The sequence below is a fragment of the Oryctolagus cuniculus genome, chromosome 9 (assembly GCF_964237555.1).
Source record: "Oryctolagus cuniculus chromosome 9, mOryCun1.1, whole genome shotgun sequence".
NCBI classification, from domain to species: domain Eukaryota; kingdom Metazoa; phylum Chordata; class Mammalia; order Lagomorpha; family Leporidae; genus Oryctolagus; species Oryctolagus cuniculus.
This window is the reverse complement of record NC_091440.1, coordinates 7,713,458-7,734,452: the sequence shown is the minus strand read 5'-3', so window position 1 is coordinate 7,734,452 and position 20,995 is coordinate 7,713,458. Positions and strand designations below refer to the sequence as shown.

Below are 20,995 nucleotides of genomic sequence, written 5' to 3'. Positions count from 1 at the left end.
TTTTTTTGTATTCTATACTAACTAACACATATCAGAGGTAGCACATGGTATTTTTCTTTCAGGGACTTGCTTATTTCACTAAGCATAATGGTGTCCAATTGCATCCATTTTGTTGCAAAGACAGGATTTGATTTTTATGGCTGAGTGCATTTCATCATGTATATTTTCTTTACCCCGTCATTAGTTGATGGATATCTGGGTTGATTCCATGTCTTAGCTATTATGAATTAAGCTGCTATATACATATAGAAACAAATAACTGCTTTCTTAATTTTTAGTGTACAAAGAGTGGAAACTCAGCTGTTTGTTGATGTATCTACATGGATGGCTGACTGAAGTTGGCATTCCAGCTTTCAGACATGAGGTTCCTTTGAAGTCAATGCAAGGCAAACAATTTAAATTTATGTTTGCAATCACTTTTTTCAATTTTTCATAGTAAATAGAAAATGAAAAGTCTAACATGCAGGGATTTTTGCCACTTGTGGAGTGACTTCATGGTGGTTTTCTAATTGAAGTTTGAAATCTAGTACTCTCAATAGGTGAGGACCAGTTCACAGGTTTATAGAGGTTTGTTAAAATAAATCCCATTGTTCCCTGGCCTACTGGGTATCTTAACAGTCCATCATTCATCGCAGATCTGGATGGTTAGGAGAGTTATGGTGAACCACGTCACTTTGTTCTGATACATCCTAGGTTGAGCTGCCTTATGATAGAAAGAAAATTAGTTGCAAAATAGTTAAATGGAAAAAAGCACCAAATTATAGAATCTGAAATGCTTTATAACATTTGTTTTCTTAATTTCTGTAAAACTGCATTATAAATTCTTTAAAAATGCAGAATGCAGTTGAAAACTTCATCATCTTCACCTGCTATTCTACACCCAGTGAAAGTGCACTGAATATCACCCCATGTGTTTAAGAACAAATGGATTGATCTATCAATTTATACAAAAATTTTGTTTTATAAAATTGGAAAATAGTCCATTCTATCTTTAATCTATTTTAGTTTATCTGCATACTTTACAGATTTGAACACATGATTAAACATGCATCAAGGAGTTTTCCAATGCCTGCACAGTATTCGATATAGTGAATCCAGAAGCCCTGGTCAATGACTAAAACAAGCTGGTCACCTCTTTCAGTAAGGCCTTGGCAGATAAGACTGGTTCACAGAAAGCAGCAATTACAACCCGGTTGATGATAAGCAGCATTCAATTTAAACTTTAGTTAAGCAACAGATTAAAGCACAAAGAAAATCTCCATTACTCTCATTAATAGACCTGCGACAGAATTCTACCTGTAATGCTATGTGAATCAAAATCTTGTTTCCCGATTATTCAAACACTAACATGGGCTCTTGCTGTGAAGGGTCTTTGCACATGGTATTAGGAATGCTCATTGTCCCGAGCGTGGGCCTTATCCCAGGTTTTCTAGGTGGAGCCAGTACAATCCCACGAGACCTTGAAAGTGCAAGAGTCAGTCAGACAGAGGTAGGGAAGGAGAGATGAGGCAGAAAGAGGAATGTTAAGTTGGAGAGGGACTCAATTCAAAATTGTTGGAAAGACCAAGGGACCCATGTGCTAAGCAATTCCAGGATTGCTAGAAGCTACACAGATCTCTGCCTGGTCAAGGGGATGAGGACCTCGGTTTGTTCACAGGAAACTAAATTCCATCAACAGCTAGAATGGCATGAAAGCAAAAAAGGAACACAGTGCTGTGAACCCCTGATGTTTCAGTGACCCCCGTGTTCAACCCAGAGCAGAGAGAGAGCTGAGCCTTCTTGCCCAGACTGTGGATGACAGGAAGGTCTGAAAAACAAACAAGCAAGCAAATAAATACAGGTGCTCAGGGGCCGGCGCTTTGGTGCAGCGGCTTAATGCCCTGGCTTGAAGCGCCGGCATCCCATATGCGCACCAGTTCAAGATCCGACTGCTCCACTTCCAATCCAGCTCTCTGTTATGGCCTAGGAAAGCAATGGAAGATGGCCCAGGTCCTTGGGCCCCTACACCCACTTGGGAGACCCAGAGGAAGCTCCTGGCTCCTGGCTTCGGATCGGCGTAGCTCCAGCCATTGCGGTCATTTGGGGAGTGAACCAACGGATGGAAGACCCCTTCTCTCTGCCTCTCCTCTCTGTGTAACTCTGACATTCAAATAAATAAATTTAAAATAAAATAAAATAAAAACACTAGGTGCTCTTTTAAGACATTAACATGCAGTATTTCTAACCATGGCAATAGAAAACACATACAAAAATGCTTTAAAAACATTTGCCAATTATTATGTTTTGAAATTTGTCAAACATTTTAGAAATTGCTTTCTGCTTTTTATATAAATACCAGCAGAAGAACTACCCATATTATTCCTCTTGGGACATAAAACTTAAAATGTCTCCTACCTGGTTCTTTATGGAAAAGGATGAGCAACTCTGCCCTAAAATTTTATTTTTTCAACACTGTGTGTAATACCTCTGTTATTCTTAAAAAGTGAAGTCCCAGTTTCACATGTCTCACTCCAGTTTACTGCATTTGGATTTCATTCTTCAAGTTTCACAAAGTCGTGTGGTGTTTCAGGGACACACAGACTTATAAAATAGTCTATTTTGGGGGGACCTCGTTGCTATTTATGTGAAAAATTTAGGCTTATCAAGGTTATTAATGTGAGATGTGTTATTGGCTTAAATTTAACTTCATTGTTGAATTGGATCCATGAATAATGGATTACATTAACACCAATGACACCTTTCTTAGTTTTATAATTATCTCAGATCAGTTTATTATGGATACTATATAGTGCCTAGTAACAATGATTTACGATCTATCTCTATATTTATAGATAGATATTTTAGATAAGCATTATTCTACCTGAAAATAGTATAAGACAGAACAACTCATAAGACACATGACTGAATATTTTTATTTAAAACAGTTTTGAGAAGGTAGAAAAATAAAAGAGTTAAAATAAAAAATATGTAGCTACAATACAAACAAAATTGCAAAGCAAATAATAAGTTTAATAATTTTAATTTTAATTTGGTTAGACAATCATAAAAGCATCAAATGATATGAAATTGAAGCTAATGTTAAAGTTAAGTACTTTTAGTTTTTCAAGGATCTACATCAGATCATTTAATTGATGTTTTTCTTGCTTTCAAAGAAAAAAAAAAGTAACAACAATGAGAAACTCTTAGTTTATTTACTAAGTTACCAAACACATAATCCCTTAAGTGTATAGGTAGAAATATTTAATGTTGGCAATGTACTAATGCAGCAATCATCACATTCATGCACTTAAGATAACAAAATATTCACTATTTGGAGAATGGTATTGTAATTCATATCAAGAACCACAAAAATTCTCCAAATAAAATGATGGTTATTTTATCTTCTCTGTTTCCACACATTATTTTGTAGATAAACACATAAAACAAAAATTAGGTAATCAGAAAATATTGACCTCAGCATTGTCCACAATTATAACTTCAGCCCAGGCTGAAGGCCGGGCTGTCACTCATGCATTGTTAGTCTAGCAGAATTTTGTGTGAGAAAATCATCTAAATAAAATTATCTGTAGATCCACAATAAATCTGAAGGATTATCAAGACAGTATAGCTTCAATAGGCTATATTATTATAATTTCACTTCTCAAATTTTTAGTAACTTCCTCAACAGTGTCACTGTACTCCATTAATTTCTTCTTAAATATGACACATTGTAACTTTTTGATACAAAAACGTTTTTTGGGCTCAGTATATGTCAATAGTAAAGAAAAATTGGGAATGGTTATGGGAAATAATATGTTTTACTACTACCTATACTAAACTTTACCTTTTTTAATATCTATAATAGGAATGTTATTTTATGTATGTTAGTATTTTATTTTGTAGTTTTTCATTGCTGTAAAATGTAAAATGTAAAATTAATTTTATTTTCTAACTCATGATATGATAATTATACAAAGTGTGTGTTTCATGACTATAGGAAATTTGATGAATAAAAATTCACCGAATTCTTCAGTATTTGAGTTAACATTATAAATGATGTCAATTATAATAAAATCTTATCTCTATTATACTATTTTGTGTTATGATTCCAAATTTTTGCAAACACCTTGTAAAGATTCCTAAACTTGTCTAACAAAGCTTCACAACTTTAATATTCTATCTTAAATTTTACCCCATTTATTTAATCAGCTGAAATTCTTAAATGTTGTGTTTGTTCATAAAATTAACAGTTTTCACAATGAACACTAATTGCCAAAAAATTTTAAACTTGCAAAAAAAATTATACATCTAGAACACTATTAACAGAAAGACTTTCTTTTTTTTCTTTTTCTTTTTTTTTTTTTGACAGGCAGAGTGGACAGTGAGAGAGAGACAGAGAGAAAGGTCTTCCTTTGCCATTGGTTCAACCTCCAACGGCTGCCGCAACTTTCTACATGTAAAGCCCATTGTGAGTTATTCACACCAAGTCGGTGAAACATTTCCCTACATTTCTGTGACTGTTCAGTTACTAACTTTAAACCTACATGAGTTTCTTGGTCTCATTGGTGATATTGATAGCTTCACTGTGGGGAGCAACTCGGACTAGACTAAGTTACTGGAATTAAGACTTATTCTATGCATCTGCTCTCCCACAATATGGCGCTGAGAGAGGAGTAAACAACTTCTACACAGCTGCCTCCAGTTCGACCAACAACCTGCAGGAGCTGATCCTGCTCCTGATTGGAGGAGAGCAGCGTGCTCGGCGTGTGGGTAGCAGAGTTGGGATTGGTGGAAGAGGACTATAAAGGAGGAGAGAGACAACATGCACCAGGAACATCTAAGGGGAACATCCGGATAACATCTGAGCAGCCCCCGAGAGAGCCGGCCGGCGGTGTGCCGCTCCCCCGCGGAAGTGGGGAAAGTGGCAGGGGGAACCGCCCTTCCACAGAGGTGGAAGGGTCAGTAGCCAACCCGGGAAGAACCAGCAGCAAACTCGGGAAGGGCCGAGCAGACAAAAGAACAGTGCAGGGTCCTGTGTCGTTCCTCCGCGAAGAGGGGGAGCGACACTTCACTAGTTAGGATGTTAGCCACTTGGCTAATTGGCTTGTAAGGTGGAAGTGTGCAGAGAGGCAGGCTAGGAGAAGACTGATTGTCTGAAACAGAGCATGGAATTCCTAGCACTTTCTGGGCAACGTGACCACTCCTGACTGCTTTAAGCAAAAATGAAGTTAACTCCTAGGATCAGAGATGGGGACAATCCCAAAAAGTGATTAAGAACCAAGATAACTCCAGAGGCCAAGCCACAGCAATCCCAGTGATTGTCCCATACTAGGGATTGTCCTTTTCTATGAGAAAGGCAGGCCTTGATGAATGACAAACATCTCACTCTGAATAACTAGATTAATATGCTAAGGCCAAACACGTAGGAATTGATAAGGTATCAGGATGAGAGTGAGGCTTTCGGATCCAGGCCTTCAACTCCTAGAGTTGTCTAGAGCTGTACTTAGAAAAATTCATATAATGGAGAAAGCAGATTCCCCACCAGTTTTTTGGGAAAGTATTGCATGGAATTGGAACCAGTAATATATAACCCATTCCCTTGCTCTTGTTTCATTTTGTTTTACATCTGTTGGGGGTAGGCCATTCAAAAAGAAAAAAAAAATAATTCCCATTGTGATGACATTAACAGTGTAGTGTGGACAAAATTATCAACAATGCATATATTATAATAACTCATACAGATAAATGATTATGAAAAACAAGGTAGACTAGGAAGATAAAAGCAATGGGACACAAAGTCATAGGTGTCCATGAAAGTGGGTGTCAAGAAGTCCTCACTGAAGTGCCAACTTCTGAGTGAAGAAATTGATGAAAGAGGGAAGCAATTCAATCAAGATTCAGCTGGAGGAAGGACATTCTAGGCAGAGGAAGCCATAGGAACAGATTCCAGAACCTGGATGGTGCTTCATGTGATGGACAAATGACAAGGAGCCAGCATGACTAAGCAGACGGAGAAGTGACTGTAGATGGGTTAGAAAATTGCATGGATGAGGAGGTAGAGGCCATGGGAAAACTTCAGATTATATTCTAAAAGCAGTGAGAAACAAATATTTTAAGCTGGAGAAAATAAGATCCAGTTTTCTAAGAACTGGATGTCATAGATTTGATACATTCAACTTCAGAAATACCACCCATGTCAAAAACCCAGTAGGGGTATGTGTTGTGGCACAGCTGGTTGAGCCATGCTTGTGAGGCCTGCCATAACCTGCGAGGCAGAGGGGGCTGATTGAATTGCTTGGGCCCCCGTGACCCACATGGGAGACCTAGATAAAGTTCCTGGATTCTGACCTTGACATCTGTGATCATTCAATTAATTAATATAGGCCTGTATTAAGCAAAATAATGAAATATCTGTATCTCCAGAAGAAATATCGCAAGGCATTGGAGTCGACAAAAACTTCTTGGATGAGACCCCAGAAGCAAACACAAAAAAGCCAAAATGGACAACTGGGAGTACATCAGGCTAGAAGCTTAGCACAAGAAAGGAAACAATCAGCAAAACGAAGAGGTAAACAAGAGATGGGAGAATATCTCTGTAAACTACCATCTGATAAAGGATCTCCCTGACTAGTCATCAGGACTAGTCTGATGGCTAGACTAGAACCACAATAGAACCAACCTAGATGTCAACCAACTGAAGACTGGATAAAGAAAATTATGTATGTATGCATGATGTATTATTATTCTTCCATAACAACGAATGGAATCCCAAGATTTGTAACAAAATCTAACAAAAATAACATTGTGTTATTTATGTCTTGGTTTCATTTACAGTTTGAAACCAAGACATAAATAACACAATTCTCAGTGAGGAAGAGGGTGACTAGGAAGATGGAGGCAGGTACAACAAAGCCCTTTGTAATATTTGGGCATATTCTATTTCTGTTTTTTCTTTTTAAGAATGATTTATGTATTTGAGAGTCAGAGTTACAGAGAGAGAGAGAGAGAGAGACAGACAGACAGACAGACAGACAGACAAAGGGATGTTCCATATGCTGGTTCACTCCCCAGATGGCCGTTTCCCATGTTGGATCATTCTCTCCTTTTTAATCTTATCAGTTAGTATTAGCACACTTGTCTTGTTTATGTGATCCCTTTGACACTTAATCCTATCATTATGATCAATTGTGAACTTAAACTGATCCCTTTGACTAGTGAGATGGCATTGGTACATGCCACCTTGATGGGATTGAATTGGAATCCCCTGGCACATTTCTAACTCTACCATTTGGGGCAAGTCCGATTGAGCATGTCTCAAATTATATGTCTCCTCCCTCTCACATTCTCACTCTTATATTTAACAGAGATCACTTTTCTGTTAAATTTAAACGCCTAAGAATAAATGTGTGTTGATTACAGAGTTCAACCAATAGTATTAACTAGAACAAAAATATCCTAAAAGGGATAAAGTATTAAGTTGTACATCAACAGTCAGGACAAGGGCCGATCAAGAAACAATTTTTTTTCAATTTGAAACAAATTCTTGGTAGACATATGGAAGACTCTCCAGGGTCACCTTCGGTTACATGACAATGATGTACTTGTCATGTCCCTGAGCAGAAGAGAGCAGGAAGCTTTGATTTAAGCAGACAGAACCTGACACATTTAAACTTTATATTTTCCTTGCAAGCGCTTCAGTCTGTATTTTCTCCCTTTAAGATCAGTGAAGCAATCATGTCTGTGAAGGTGTTCACCTAAGCGCTATTTGGTTTTAAAGCTTCCAAAGTGTACAAAAATAGTTAACAGCATTACTGAGCACACAAAAATTCTAATTAACAAAATCATGAATATGGAATTAAATCTAGGTCATTTAGTTGCTCTAATTGAATATGTTTGTAACATCACATGCTATTTACAATTGTTTATTATCTGTGTATGTAGAGTGACGAATATTCACTAGGAGCTCTTGTGCCATATTTCAGTGCTGTTGAAGAATTGTTATATTTCTTTTTCTTTCCTTTGGGTGTAAATAATTTAGGTTAATTTAATATAAATAATTTAGGTCATTAATTCAATATAAATAATTTAGGTCATTAATTTAATGTAAATAATTTAGGTCATTAATTTAATGTAAATAAATTTTATTTAATTTTCAGTGACTCCTGCTTCAGCATCAGCCCTGTGTTTTCTTCTACTGAGTGAAAATCACCAATAGGTATCTGTTCGTATTCTGCCAAATTCCTGATGTTGTTTACCCAAATTTTTTTTGATACCTGCTCTAGTTGCCTCCCCTGTGTAATTTTTCATCACCCTCCCTCTTTTATTTTCCCTCATCTCTCAGCTGATTTGGTCTCCTGGGCCAGTCAGCAGCTCCTCATTTCAAAATCCTCTAAAATCGCACACCTATGGATTTTAGTAACATTTCCAGAGGGATGAATGCCCAGGTCATATCCATAAAACCTAACATTTTAACAGCTCTAAAAATTATCAGAAGTTAGTGCCTTGTCTATTTCATTTTTAGCTTTGCTAGGATTCTTGACCAGGGATACATCACCTGAGGTGTTAGAAGTCAACATTACAAAGAGAATGGACCACAGGCCAACGACTGCTGAAAGTGCATCAGTTCCGAAGAAGCACAGGAGCCACAATATTTAGGCTGGGGCTCTGACCCCGCACTGCCAATCATCTCAGAGGGCACAGTAAGGACACGGTGGATCCCCTGGTACAGCAGCTTGCTGATGCACTGGGCCACTGAACCGCCAAGGCTACCAGTTTCATTCAGACTCTTGCATTAGTCATGAAATTGTATGCTCATTAAACCATGACTCCAGAAACTGCAGTCAGCGGAATGCATTTCCCAAATGCAATCCTGGGCCACATGTCAATATTTTGGTCAATGACAAGCTGTATGTATGACAGTGGTCCCATCAGATTACAATGGAGCCGAAACACTCTTATGTCATGAGGTCATGGTATGAGTTTGTGGTGATACTGGTGTAAACCAATTTAGGGTGCTGCTATTCATGTAAACAAAACATATTGTACAATCACATATAGTAAACAATATTGATAATGATACAATTAAAAATACTGGTTTGTGTTTTTAATGTACTATCTTTTAAACACTATTTTAGAGTGTTCTTCCTCGACTCATAAAAGTAGTTTCCGTAAAAAGTTGTCCATGTTATGCTATCAGAAGCCTCACCCATGTTTACATTCATCTCTTGATTGCATAATTTTCCTTTGGGCTTGGTTTAAATTCAGGCTATTCTGTATGGCCCTAGGAGAAATAGGCTGCATGGTACATACATAGCCTAGGAGCTAATAGGCTAGCTGGTATACTCTGGTGTTAGCAGAAAAGTAAATCTCACATTAACCAAGCTCTTGTCAGAATATATCAGCCATACTCCTCTTCCCTAATGTAAACAGTGTATACAAGAAGACTGTAATTTCTGAGACTCACAAACAGTTACATTCAAACTCTTCCCCAACCCAGAGACATACAAATACACATTTGCACAGTTTATGGTTGAAAGGAAGATATAGATGCAGGAGGAATCAAGCAAGGCTCTATTACCAGTGTAACAATGCAAAAGGCAGCATTCATCCTTGAGTAACGCCTGAGCGTGTTCCTGCTCCTCATCATGACATACTTGAGCATAGTTCTGGATCATGCATCAGTGCTTGTCTGGGCAGTGAAGCATACATTCTGTAATACTACCATAAGCCTTGGCTTCTCTGTATCCCTAATTGAGGTTTGGAACTCAGGCAAATTTTTTAACTTTGTCCAGTTGAATGTGTTTGCTGCTATTCAACCATTAGTCTACTAAATATTCAGTTTCAGCTTGGAGTTTTATTAATGTATGCTTATTAACACCTATGATAACTTCATAAATAACACTCATACATTGAAAAAATTCAACCTTAGACTATAAGAAATGACTAACTGTTGGAAATGGAAAACAAATTTCACTGTTTTAGCCAACAGATTCTTTTCAGTACACAGTAACAGTAAGCCTCAGCTTAAAGGCAAATTTTAAAATGAGCATTATATTTTATCTGTACAATTTTTTCTTTGAAAGTCATTTTTCATTAGCTTAAACAGAAATAAAACCCTTCTCTGGGAGACAGCCTTGTGGCATAGTGGGTAGAGCTGCCATCTGTGATGCCAGAATTCACATATGGGTGCTGGTTCATGTTCTAGCTGCTCCTCTTCTGATTCAGCTCCCTACTGATGGACTGGGGAAAGCAGCCTCTGCACCACATGGATGCCTGGAAGAAGCTCTTGGCTCCTGGCTTCAGCCTGGTTCAGCCCAGGCCGTTGCAGACATTTGGGGAGTGAACCAATGAAGGGAATGGTCTTTCTCTCTCCCTCTCTCTCTTTCTCTCTCCCTCTCTCTCTTTGTCTTTCTCTTTCCACCTGGAACTCTGTCTTTCAAATAAATAAATAAATCTCATCAAAAAAATAAAACCCTTTTCTGAATTGTATATTTACAGATAGTTTTCTACATTATGTTTGATTAATTAATTCAGTTTCCATTAGAACCATGAGGGATAGATCCTGTCAAAAATTTCTGGAAATCTAAAAGCTTTTGATCCAGATTAATCATATGCATTCAATTATATTTCTTATAAAACAGTTAAAATGTTTACTGAGGGGCCGGCTCCGTGGCTCACTTGGTTAATCTTCTGCCTGCGGCACTGGCATCCCATATGGGCGCCGGGTTCTAGTCCTGGTTGCTCCTCTTCCAGTCCAGCTCTCTGCTGTGGTCCAGGAAGGCCATGAGGATGGCCCAAATGTTGGGCCCCTGCACCCACATGGGAGACCAGGAGGAGGAACCTGGCTCCTGGCTTCAGATCAGCGTAGCTCCGGCCATTGAGGTCATTTGGGGAGTGAATCAAGGGAAGAAAGACCTTTCTCTCTGTCTCTTTCTCTCACTGTCTAACTCTATCTGTCAAAAAAAAAAAATGTTTACTGACAAATTAAAGATGGGTCACCATTTTTACTCATGTCTAGCACTTATTTTAATAACTGCATCTAAAAAAATACAGAGCATCTCCAAATTTTTTTAAAAAAATCATAAATAATATAATAAATAACTTCAGATGGCAAATGTGCTCTCTTTTCCCACACAGGTGGTCAGTAGGTGTTGCAGGGTTGGGGGGTGGAGGTCTGGAACAACGTCCCTTGCAGGAGACCAACAAACAGGGCACATGCCCGAGGACGAATGAGAGGACCAGCACTGTGGGACATCTGGTCTCCAACTTGCTTCCCTTACAGGGACGCAGTACCACAACTCTCCAAGCCACGGCCAAGTTGCAGCGAAGGAACCATGGAGATCATCAGGTGCACAGATGATAAAACAATGGGCTTCAGAGTTAAGGCTGGAGGAATGAGCTTCCTGCTATCACTTCTCTGGAGAAGGAAACCATCATGGATACTTGCACCAACTGAGATAAAAACATAGAATCACCCAAATCTCAAGCTATGATGTGGGCAAACAAGGAGAATCACATTCATTATACGTTTCTCAGTCTATAATAAGTACACTATTAGGAGTGAAGGGAGGAATTTTATAAAACATTTCCGAAAAGATCTTGGCCAGAGAGATAGATCTTGCAGTCATTCAACTTATAGACAGTAAACAGAAACACAGAAGGTTTTGAAATTCCTGAAGACTGTAATTTGATAAGAGGCTCTAGAGGAGAAACATGAAGAATATCATCATTCAAGACGCAGAGAGGAGAACGACATATAAACAATCAGTGACAGGAGGAGAAATCCCAGGAAAGAACCAGGAATATAAAACTCAACAAAGAGGAAGCCAAAAATATCAACAGCTGAGAGAAGTATAATTATTAGTGAAAGCTGTGTTGAAATTGGCTTTAAAAGAAGTTATGGTAGTCTTAAAAAAAGGTTTAATGGGAATGGTGCAATTAGAATCCTAAAAATGCAACAAATTAAGTGTTATTTGGAAGGTATGGAAACAGACGATTAGTGTAGACTACATGTTTGGAATATCTGACTGTAAGGAGTAAGAAAGAGCATAGAAAGCAGGAGGGCTGGCACCGTGGCTCACTAGGCTAATCCTCCGCCTTGCGACGCCAGCACACCGGGTTCTAGTCCCGGTTGGGGCGCCGGATTCTGCCCCGGTTGCCCCTCTTCCAGGACAGCTCTCTGCTATGGCCCGGGAGTGCAGTGGAGGATGGTCCAAGTGCTTGGGCCCTGCACCCCATGGGAGACCAGGAGAAGCACCTGGCTCCTGCCTTCGGATCAGTGCGGTGCGCCAGCCACGGCGGCCATTGGAGGGTGAACCAACGGCAAAGGAAGACCTTTCTCTCTGTCTCTCTCTCTCTCACTGTCCACTTTGCCTGTTAAAAAAAAAAAAAAAAAAAGCAGCAGGAGGGAGCTTTAGGATCTTATCAGATGTGTGTGTGTGTGTGTGTGTGTTGTGTATGTGTGTTTGGTTCTAATAGTAATGACTTTATTTATCATGTGAATGGGGGCAGAATATAAGAAAAACAGATTTCAGTGACATAAGCTAGACATATAAGAGATAAATTATAGGGAAAGGACCATCAACAAGGTAAGATGAAATAATATCTGGAACACCAATTAGGAGCTGATTTTGACACAGGCATGTGCACATTTCTATCCCTCCTTAGACAAGAAAAAAGCAGAAAGTGAACATTTGGGTGCAGGGATAGCTATTTTTTAATGAAAAGAATAGGAGTGTCTCTCTTTAGAGATGATGCCAGAATTTTTCAGAGCTGGCTGTATAAACATATACAGCAAAGTGTTCTTGATAAGACAGGCAGATACTTCTCCATTGAGACATGAGATCCCTATTCCTTTTCCTTGAAAGTAAGGAAGTTGTTATAATAGAAGTGAAATTCTGTGATGTAAGAGGCTAGGTCATAAAAGGCAATGTTCTCTCTCTCTCTCTCCTCTCTTCTTCTCTCTTCTCTCCTCTTCTCTCTTCTCTCTTCTCTCTCTCTTCTCTCTCCTTTCTTTGTACATACACTTTTGGAGATCTAAGATTCTTAGTAAAATTCAATTCCTGAGAAGCCACAACATGGCGCAGATATCCAAGTCTTCCAAGACCAGGTGCCTGATATTTGAGTAAACCTTCAGATAATTCCATTCATCAGCCTCCAATCCCACATAACCTAATATAGAATGGAATAAAAAATCTCCCCATCAAATCCTCTCCTAACTATAGATTCATGAGCAAAATAAATATTGTTTTAAGCCACTCAGTTTTGAAATGGTTTATTATACAGTGTAATTTACTGAGACATTTGGCAGAAGTAGGTAAAATGATCTTTGATGGGATAAAAGATTGTTCTTGATACTTTCTCTGGGAAGCAGATGCTGAGAGCAGAGTTAGGAATACAAGATTCACTCAGGTGTAACACCTGGGGAAGAAAATGAAAAGGAGCAAGATTGAAAAGAATAGTCAACAAATCAACAGGGTGTGCAGTAGAACTGACAAAATATGACATAGCAGAGAGTTCTCTGATGCAGAAAGAAGAGTTACATTAGATAGAAATAGCCTGAATCTTATTCTATCACCTTGCTCAGTAACTGGTTGAAAGCAGCTGAGATTAGAGTTAGCTTTGTCAGAAGAGGGAAACCTTAAAGAAATAAACAGATGTGGAATAGTCAGTTAACTACACTCCTCATAGTTAGGCAATGAGTCTTCCAGAAGTGGGATATGAGAGGGTATCCACATAAATGCCATACTGCTTTCCTTGGTCCATTCTGGTCTACTTATCCTTAAAAATGGGGAGTTACTTCTCCAGGGACTTGCTTGGTCTTTTTTCCTCCTGGAGGAAAAGGGTTTGGAAAAAGGAGGTATCCATTTGTTGTTAGTGACACAAATGCTACTCACTGCTTCCCTTTGCTGCTCTTCATTCTAAATTCCTCCTGACCTTAGGTATCACCCCTGTTAATCCAGGTGGCTTACCTAGTGGCATGACTGAATCCTCCAGTTCCAGAATGTCTTAGTCTGTTCAATGAAGAGAGAGAGGCTCAAGAGTTTCATACATGTCCTTACCTGCATGCACTGTAAAATAGCAACCAAATCTCCTGCTGACCACAGTCAGTTTTCATTGTAGAGATCATATTTCATCTTCCTGTCAACTGATATCCAAACTGTTAGTGCTGACAGTTTCTAGGTGACAGCTACAAATATACTTCAATGAGAACATTGCTAAGTCACAGTATTAGCTCCTGTAATTTGAGGATCAGGATCATGAACCTTGCAGAGCTCAGAGCATAGATGCTCCAGTAAGTTCATGAAAGTGATTATAAGTAAGTCCACTTCTGTTTCTACTTCATCTCCTTGGTTACCAGACTCAGATACGCTTCTTAGTGGTAATAAATCTGCATAAAGGTGCTTTGACTTATGCTTCTTGAGCATACTCCTTCACCACATTCAAGCCGGTGCTTCAGTTGTCTCTTCAAAAGGTCATTCTGATCTCTAGCATAGCAGCAACTTCTGCATAGTGTATATGAAACATAATGAGTACAAGGTCATGGACTTACCCTGTATCTTTTTCACTATAAAATGGTTTCCCTATGCATATGTTATTTTGTGTGTCTTTTTAAGCATATGGATCATTCATTCCACAATATTCTAAACAGTGCTCACAACTGAGGTCTTGTGAACAGAAAACACGAGATAATAACTAAAACAAATATCTGGTCCTACAAGAACAAACAACTGGCCATTTCAAAGAGCAATGCATGCAATGTAATTGATTTGCCATCCTAAGGTCACTTAATCTCTTTAAGGTATACTCTGTTGATCTCTGTTGCTAGCATGTTGGACTTTAGGAAGCAATGGTAGCAGATTTGCCTTGGTGTGTGGAAGCTCATGCCATTATGTCCGGATATAACCCTTACATCCTGCCAGTGACAACAATGTATATGTGCCATAGTGCCAGCACTTGCATGACGATGTATAGTAGAAAAGGCGACATCAGCTATATGAATCATTTTGTCTGCTTGATTATCTGATGCCACCTCCATGGCAGACATATTTTGATAGCTGTTAAAATCAAGACAATGTCTCTGTGCATATGAGTATGTCAAGGAGATACATTCAGTTCACCTCTTCTTTTCCATGCATTCAACACAAACAATTTTCAGTTATATTGCTTTACCTTCTGGCTCCTAATCCATCAGATTGACTATAAGTCATTGCTAACAAATCATTATATATACCCTTAACCTTGGGTCTTGGGTCTTGGGTCTCAATTTATTCAATGCAAACAGCATGACCAAGTATACTCTCCACAACTCCGTTCGTTAGTGATTTCTCACCAATTTTAAGTCTAATCATAAATGAAGTTGACATTAATATGCTCTCAATATTTTTTATTCTTTACACCTTATCTAAATATATCCATACCCTGAGACTGGGGATTTCTCTCCTCCTTCAACTGATACCTGGGGCTTCCCCATATTACCACAAGTGTAAGGTGACGGTAGAGTGCACGGGCAAACCAGGTAGGAGAAGTGGAAATCTAGGTTTCATCTCATGCAGCTTGTAGGTGCCATCTGACCCCTAATCCTAGAAATTTTATGTCTTGTGAATGCACTGCTATTGTACCAATCACCTTAGCTATCTGCAGGGCCGAATGGATACCAACTCAAGATGGACAGTTCTAGATGCTAGGTCACTGATATCTGTGGTTGATTGCCCAGTCTCTACCAAGTTCTAGTCACATGACAGTTTACAAAAGACATGGAGTTTTCTGTTGTAGTTTGCATGGCCATGCTCCAGAAAACCAAGGGTACATTATAGTTATTCCTGTTAGAATTGATACAAACTCCAAATTGTCATTGATCATCATGGTCCATTGCCACTGAATTTCTAGGTGGTAAGGTGCATACCATTGATGCTTTTCTGCAAGAGTGATCAGGTGGTCCAGATCATTCTGACTGTATTGTGCCAGAGGGAAGAAGATGTGTTGAAGCTTTAGGTTAAATGTGCCTTTTTTTTCCCCATTTAATATGAATGAGAACTATTTCAGGTCCTCTTTTTGATTAACAGAGACAGTAACTAGTATATCAAATCAAGAGTTACTTGGATGAGTTTAAAGGGTTCCATAGATATTCTCTAATATTCATCGATCCTTCAGGAACAATACTGGAAAATTAAATGAAGATATAATAGACTTCATTTGTTACTCATGCATCCTTTAGTTCGTTAGGAGAGCTAATATTCACCAATGGTTGAAACTCTTCCTAAGATATGATATTATTTTTAATTTACCATCAGTCATAGCAATAGGAAGAAGTTTCAGTGGCTTCCTGAATTATCTCCAGAACTTATAAATCAGTAACACATTAATACATAATTTTTCATAGTTAAAAGTGTATGTTGGTTTGAGTATTTGCTGCAATGGTTAACATGCGGCTTGAGATGTTCATATCTCAAGTTAGAATCTCTAAATTTGAGTACTAGCTCTCCTCAAGACTCCAGCCTCTCGCTAATACACACCTTGGAAGGCAAAACTTTGATGTCTTAGGTGGTTGGGTCCCTGCTGCCTACATGTAAGAGCTAGACTGAGTTTTCCAGGCTCCTGCATTTGGCTGGCTCAGTTTCAGGTCTTGCAGGCATTTAGGAAGTCAGTATATGGGAGACCTCTTTATGTCACTCTACCTTTCAAATACATAAAACTGACTAGCACAGGGGATAAAGCTGCCACCAGCAATTCCAGCATCCCATATGGGTGCTGATTCATGTCTCAGCTGCTCCATTTCCAATCCATGTCTCTGCTAATGGTCTGGGAAAAGCGGCAGAAGGTGTCCTTGCTACGCACATGGGAGACCTGGAGGAAGCTCCTGGCTCCTGGATTCAATTTGGCCCAGTTCTGACCATTGCCAAAATCTAGGGAGTGAACCAATAGATAGAAGATCTCTCTGTCTTTTCCTGTCTCTGTAACTCTGACTTTCAAATAAATAATTTTTAAAATCCAATATATAAAATAAATATTTTTAAAGTTAATATTCAGACTATAATCAAGATGAAAATGAACAATTGGATTGACTCAAGAGTAAGATTTTTTCCAAGATGATGAAAAGATTAAGAGTTCTGGTGAGAAATGGATACAAGCAAGTGCTGGTTTAAGTGATGGAATTTATATAGCCCTTGCTTAGTGCTGAAAATTGTTATCTGAAAAAACTACATACATGAAAAGAAACAAAGACAGAAAAGGATAGACAGTTGGGGAAAGTTTTAAATAATTTATGTTTTTAAGATGTTTAGGGGCTAGTCAGTCATTGTTAGAAAACTGGTTTTGGTCAGGGACTGGAAAGATTAAATTTAATATGAAGTCTTTCCAGTCTGAATAAATTGATGTTAACCCACAAAGAATGAAATATCAAAATGTCACTGTGAGAGCTGACATCACAGAAATGTTGGTGAAGGAGGTGTGCATGTGAAGGGTGGGGGCTGGTGCAGGATGCAGGGGGTCTCAGCTGGAGGGGAGGGAAGCAAGCTTGCATCTCTGAAGTGGAGTGACAGAGACCTGGTGTTTGGGGAATGTGAGGGGATTTGCATTTTCTAAGTATGAGAACATAATATATAAAATCTCTGAATTTTAGCAGTGTGTTTGCATTTCAAGTTCAAAATATAGGATCCATGGGGCTTTGGGGAAACATTGGTTGACAGAACTTGAAACACACAATAAGCCAAATTTCATGGTGCTTCGTATTTCAAACTAAGAAACATAGCTTTCCATTATAATATTGCATCTTCCAGGTGAAACATTAACCATTTTTAGGATATTGTCTATACAGTTTGCATCCAGTTGTTAACAGTCCACAGTTAATACATAGAGTACAACAGTCGGTATAGGTGTCATACCATTTGGTATATAGTTATAAATATTGCTTCACTGAATTATCGCAAGCAAATTGCAATATGATTTTCTTTCCCCACATTATGATCATTGTCATGAATATCTTACTTTGTGATGTTAATATGTTTTCAAGAAAAATTAGGAACTTTGTGCATGTATATAATGTTCACATTTGAATTGAATGTGGTAAAATGCTAAATTAAAAAAAAACACAACCTTATAATTAACAAAGTATGTCTTAGTAATTTTGAATAAATGTATTGTGGATATTTTTACACTCCATAGCAGTACTAGCAAACTTTCATGATATGTCCAAGTGTGTGATAATATAAAACAAAGGTCTATTTTCACATAGTGTGATATTTTCATTCTGTCATGATACTGAATGGGACTGTAATTAAAATTTAAGAATTTCTCCATCAGAAATGAAAAGTCTATATAACAATATACTGTGTGTTGTCATCCACTATGCCCTCACCATTAGGGAAATAACAAAGCAAACTTTTGCAGATGATAATAAAACAGTTGATTTCTTTTCTTGTGGCACATTCTATTCCAGGTATAAATACTTAGGGTACAAGCACATACCCTGTTTACTTTAGGTGTCACATTTTTCCTAACAATGAAGTTAACAGAAAGAGCTAATCAACAGGTAAAGAATGTTCTTTGAAGAGGTATAGTTGTCAAACATTTTGAACATCTTCAGGGAATTACAAATCCATATATCTATATTTGTTGTTTAGAAATTTGCCCCTAAAACTATAAATATGGATTTTGTGATCAATGGAATATAATTTGACTTGAATTTGATCTCATCTCAGAAGGATTAGTAAGAAGGGAAAGGAGAATTCTGAACTACCTGAATCTGTACACAGAGAAAGTAAAAATAAGTGATGACAGCTAGTGTTTCTTATTAAAAATGCACAACCCGTCCCCTTCTATCCCTGCCCCATTCTCTTCTTGGCTTCCTGTCTTTCCTGGGTCTGTCTAGCTCTAAGGAACCGACACTGCTATGTCGCTCTCAATCATGCACAGTCACTCTTCCTTGGCAGGACTTATTTTAAGAAAACATGTTATCCCTTTCTGGTCATGAGCTGTGCTTCTATGTGTGGAACCTTCACTGGGATCGTCTGACAAGGACCCCTACGCACTGGACGAAAGGATCACATGGATAATGGACACTTCTGATGATGACGCCTGCACCGGAAGCACCCGTACCAGGTGGTGAAGTGAAGTGGCTTAAACGCTTCATTCTAAGATGCTGTGGCGCTTGCCCATGGGTGACATGGACCAGAGGAAACACTGAGCGCTCTTGATGATATTTTTGGGACGGAGGTAACCAACTGGGAATTACCTCCACCCAGATTTCCTGTTAAATGAGAAAATAAAGCTCATAATAGAAGTAAGACTGTCTTATTCAGGCATTCTGTTATTCAAAGCCAAAAACATGCACATGAGTAGAGAATTGTTGGAGGTAAATCATGTGGGTATTTAGAAAATGACTGCCTTCAATCTGGAACTGCAAGAGCTGGCAAAATAGGGAAAAAAATAACTGTGGAGCTCAGTGGAAGAGGCACGTATAACAAAGAATTAGCAGGGAAGTAAATAACCTTGATTTCTCACATTGCTATATAAGCATTTTGGCACTTACAAGATAGTTTATGGAAATGCTTATTGAACACAGATGCTATCTTTTTGCTTCCTTCATAACCTGGGTGCAGTCTGTGTATAATAATCATATTGTAATTTCAGAAGCAATTTCAACACATTGTTTCCTGAATGTCATATGTGGGCATGCAAATAAGTAATCAAAAGAATATAATATCATTTAAAAGGATTATTTTTATCTGTACAAATTTTAGATAATTATTTTTATCTGAGACCATCCCTACCCAGCAGTTAAAGTATGGACATAATTAATCTAGTTTAGAATGAATATTTAGTGTTTTTGATAAAATGAGAATATAAAGACAAAATTTTTCAGAAAGACAGAACAGCATAACAGAGGATTTCACTTACAGTCCTTATAACAATTAATTGTAATGCTTTGTTGGCCATTCTTTGTCTCTCAAACCACTAGTTACATATTTGGATATAACACACACTTAATGTTTAATGAAATGCCAATGATATATAATTTGTACCTTCAAATATTTAATTGCTCTTTAAGACCTTTATAGCAGATATTGAGTATTTTCTACGTCCTAGGAGCCAAACTAGATGCAGAAAACAAAGATAGTTGTTTTTGTCTTCTAAGTATGTGACTGATAGACATATCTGTGATAATTCATTCTAGAGCAGGCATTGTGATGCAGTGGACTAAGCCCCACTTGGCACACACACAGTCTTTTTTGGAGTTCCTGAAATCTAGCCCTGGTCACTCAGCTTCCAGTTTCACTTCCTGCACATGCTCACCCCAGGAAGAAGCAGACTATGGTCCAAGAACCTGGATCTTTGCCACCCACATGGGAGACCTAGATGGAATTTTGGCTCCTGGCTTCAGCCTGGTATAGTCCTGTCTGTTGCATGTATTTGGAGAAGGAACAAGAAAATGAAAAATCTACTTTTCTGCTTCTCTGTGTGTGTGTGTGTGTGTGTGTCTCTCATTTTCTCTCTGTCACTGTTCCTTTTAAAATAAACTTTTAAAAATCCAAATGCCTTGCAGGCTACAGTATATTAATACTATTTTAGAATGATTTTACATTTCTCACTTAACTTATTTTTCACATTTACCACAATTTTATAAGTAAAGCTAAGCAACCATTTATTATTTCTCTTTAATGGATATGGAAATCAAGATTCAGAGACCTAACAGGTTTTGCATAGAGCTCCACAAGTAGTAAATGCTAAACCCAGACCTTAAAACTATATGCTTTTAATTATGTCATATTGTCCCAGTGCTGGTAAATTCAGTAATCTCTATATACTATGTAATTTGAAGATACTTCCACAATCACCTTCTTCTTCGAATTGATGGAAAGAAGAAACTATTGAGTCCTAAGATCTCCGAGTACAACAGGATGCTTCAGGGAAAAGTCGCATTTGGTGTTAGCAAATTAACACTTAAGCTTGTCAACTAGGGCTAAACTCTGGATTTGACCTCAGTGGGATTGATAATTTTTGACCATGGTACGGACAA

At 38.2% G+C, this 20,995-nt stretch overlaps 1 long non-coding RNA gene across 4 annotated transcripts in view; it reads left to right on the top strand.

Annotated features, from left to right (window-relative positions):
* Positions 1–20,407, top strand: part of LOC127491995 (uncharacterized) — an 84,441-nt gene extending 64,034 nt beyond the window's left edge. Inside the window, exons 2-4 of one of the 4 annotated variants that reach the window (XR_011378605.1) lie at positions 4,349–6,698; positions 8,136–8,194; positions 18,909–20,407. This is a non-coding gene — a long non-coding RNA (uncharacterized lncRNA). Of the gene's footprint in view, positions 1–4,348; positions 6,699–8,135; positions 10,524–11,260; positions 12,366–18,908 lie in introns of those variants that run through there. The other 3 variants (XR_011378606.1, XR_007920887.2, XR_011378604.1) reach the window with 3 other exon arrangements.
* The last annotated feature ends 588 nt before the right edge of the window (positions 20,408–20,995 follow it).